The sequence below is a fragment of the Callorhinus ursinus genome, unplaced genomic scaffold (assembly GCF_003265705.2).
Source record: "Callorhinus ursinus isolate GAN/ISIS: 27379988/994484 unplaced genomic scaffold, GSC_fseal_2.0 scaffold4, whole genome shotgun sequence".
In the NCBI taxonomy this organism is placed as follows: Eukaryota; Metazoa; Chordata; class Mammalia; order Carnivora; family Otariidae; genus Callorhinus; species Callorhinus ursinus.
In genome coordinates this window covers 105,422,335-105,425,841 of record NW_027397066.1, presented here as the reverse complement: position 1 = coordinate 105,425,841, position 3,507 = coordinate 105,422,335, and the positions used below count along the sequence as shown (strand labels likewise).

Here is a 3,507-nt window from a genome sequence, read left to right as displayed (position 1 = left end):
AATGTAGGACCAAGAAGGTTCTAAGGCTGGTAAACTTCAGTACATTGTGCCCCTCTGAAATACAAGTATCACCAATCAGCTGTATTATGTCTAAGAGAACTAGACTATAGTCTCTGTGGAAAATTTAACTCTGGGAAGACTTGAATACTGATGAAACTCAACAAGTTAATAACAATAAAGTAATTCTGAGTTTTATTTTATGTCAGTAAGTACTCAGCTGTTCAAACTGTTTAAGCAATTCACTACTTTGAAAGAATCAGGCCCAGATAATCAACTGGTTGATTTGTAATTTGGAAGTAAGAAAGGATTCCTCTCTGTTAAGATGGTAGAGATAAAATTTTATGTCCATTCTAAAGGCAGTTAGACCAAGAGTAGTATAAAGAGACCAGCAAGAATCAGGGATCCAATATTTAGGAGAGTCAGTGGAAAGAAATCAGTTCCTATGTGAGGTGACTCCTTCCTCACCTTCTTTTCCTCCTTTTCTTTCTCCTTCCTCTTCTCTTCTTTCTTCTTCTTTTAATTTTAGTATATAGCTTTTGTAATATGTATTCTTACTGATTAGTTATGTGCATAACAAATCAATAAGAAAAAGGCCTATCACATATTGGAAAGTTACATAAAAGACATGAACAGGCAGTGAAGTTCCTTCCTGGCTTCTTTTCAGGAAGAAAGGACTGTTGCTACACTATTGCACTAAATGGGGATGGGGAAGTATGTGCTATAAATCTACAAGGAATCCTTTGCCAATTGCTATATGTACTGTATCTGCATCTTATAATAAGGCCTCCTTTTTTCTTAAAGGCACCTGGGTTCTTTTCAACTTAAATTTTAAAGCCAACAAACACAAAAGAATAGCACTTCTTTTTTAATTAGCAATAATCGCGCCTCGGATAAACCTCATTGGCTACGATACTGCCACTGTGCAAAGCTGTATAGCACTTCTTTTTTAAAGATTTATTTATTTGAGAGAGAGGGGCAGAAGGAGAGGGAGAGAGAGAGAATCTCAAGCAGACTCTCCACCAACAATTGCGGAGCCCAACTCGGAACTCGATTCCAGGACCCTGAGATCACAACCTGAGCCAAAATCAAGAGTCAGACGCTCAACTGACTGAGCCACCCAGGTGTCCCCCAAAGAATAACTCTTAAGGCAGTTATATGGTGCTGTTTTCACATGAGTAGGTCAACTTGAGAAATACTCAAACCTCAAACCGAACTCCACATCATGCTGCTCAGAAAGATACAGCACAGCCTCAATAGACTTTTCAAGGTTGTGACAAGAACATGAACAAGAATCCCTTTGCCCCTCAAAAAAGGGAACATTTGAGGAATGGAAAATCAATTGTGACCATGAAATATATATACATATAGTTTTGGTTGTGATTTTTAATATTGGATAACCAACTTACCCAAAAGAAATGCAAATGGACTATCTTCACATTAAACTGCATAATCTTGTTCATAATTAAAGACATAAAAATTAAGATAATAACTTGATTCACACTTATTTTCTTAAAGACTACAGCACCTGCTTATGTACAGTATGTAAATATATTGAATGGAGAAGTCATAGTTCTCATTCAAAGGTGGTGAAGTCGAAATTATTTTAACTTCTTTTAATGGCAGCTTGTCATATCTATAAAAATATAAATGTATATTACTTTGACCTAGGAATTTCACTTCTAGGAATTTATCATGTATATCTTGCACATGTATGCAAGGACATTTCTACAAAGATATTTTCTGCAGCCCTGTTTTTGATAGCAAAAACTGGAAACTACCTTAAGGTCTTTTATTTACTTATGCTAAACCTATACCATGGAATATTATACAACCATTAAAAATAATACAGAGCAAGTCCATGTGTTTACATTAAAAAATCTCAAATATATTTCCAACTAGAAACATGAATTCCCAGAATAGTATTAAAATTTATGTGAATTTATGTTAAAATGAAAAATATATAGGTTATATGGGACAATTCTGTAATGATGCAGAGTAACTTAAGAGTGTTCTCCTGGGCAGGAAAGTGGGGCTAGAGAAGTACTTTTCACTGTATTAACTATACTGTTTGAATACTTAGCATGAGTTTTATTTTTTCAATAAATGAAAAATCTAGTAAAAAGAGAGAGTACATGGCATTTTACAAATACTAATGTTGGACATCACATTGAAATGTCTTATAATCTAATTTTGTCGTATTTGTGAAGTTATTTTAAAATTGCATCAAAATTAATAGTGTTTATGCAAGGAAGATTTGACATCAATACTTTACCACTTCATCACTGATACTTTCTTACTCTATTAGTAGAATTGTTGATCATCACAATAGATGCAGAAAAGACATGCATAATAATCAATATTTTACCCACATACACATGCCTATGTGTATTTGTGTATGTGTGTATTAAGAATAGCAGAGAACTTCACTGAACCTGCTTGCAAGTATCTACTAAAATTCAATGCAAACCATTGTACATAATTTTTAACTTTAGAAGCATTTTAAAAGGTGATGTCTGCTATCAGTGCTATTGCTCAAACTGTAATCATTTTGGAGGTCCTGGCCAATGTAATGTGATTTTTTTTCTTGCCTCACGGATTACTGCATTACTTGGATGTGATTTTTTTGGTGTTCAAGTATGTGGTATTTTTGACCTTTTTATTTTAGCTCTGTTGATTTCTTTTAACTTTATAGGACTGTGATGAGAGAAGAGGGTCTTGGAATATCGATTTTTTGCAATTTGTGGAAGCTTTATTTTTATGGCTTACTACATAGTCAGTTTCTTCTTGCTGAAATATCCCCTTTGTAATTTGTTTTTCAGTGAGAGACTGACTAAAATTTCTGTGTTCTTGATTTCTAAAAATGTCTTTAATTCACTCTAACTCTAGATGAGTGATAGTCTGGCTGGGTATATAACGAAATACAAGGTAATTTTCCCAGAGCCATCTAAATATATTAATTATCTTACTTCTGTCACATATTTCTGTGAATAAGAAGTCTGCCATAAATCTGAGTGATGAAGATTCCTTATAGAAAATTTAGTCTTTTTCTGGAAAATTTAAAAAATTTTCTTTGCTGCAAAGAGTAGCAAATTTCATTATGATGTATAGAGATTTGGATTACACATGTGGTGGATTTTTTTTTTTTAACCTGAAGATTGATATCATTAGGTCTGGGAAAATCTCAGCTCTTAAATCTTCAGATATTACATCTTTGTGGTCTTTTCTTTTTTCTTTCTGGAATTAGGCAGGTATATATGCTCCTAAAATTGTTCTTCATGTCTCTTGATTACCCTCCTTCTCCCCCACCCCATTAGTTTCTGAAAGATTCCATTAGTCTTGTCTTATAACTCATTAATTTGATTTTTAATTTTCTTTAAGCTAAGATTTAGCCTATAGGTTTTAAAATTTCCCTAGTGACTCTATTTTTTAATTCTAAAATTTCTAATTTTTTCCCCTACCTGTTGTTTCATCATCACATACTATTCTTTCTTAACATCTTTTTTCTTT

The 3,507-nt window shown here is 33.2% G+C and overlaps 1 pseudogene; it reads right to left on the bottom strand.

Moving 5' to 3' along the window:
- Nucleotides 1–801: 801 nt before the first annotated feature.
- Nucleotides 802–930, bottom strand: LOC112826270 (U4 spliceosomal RNA; annotated as a pseudogene).
- Between the last annotated feature and the right edge of the window lie 2,577 nt (nt 931–3,507).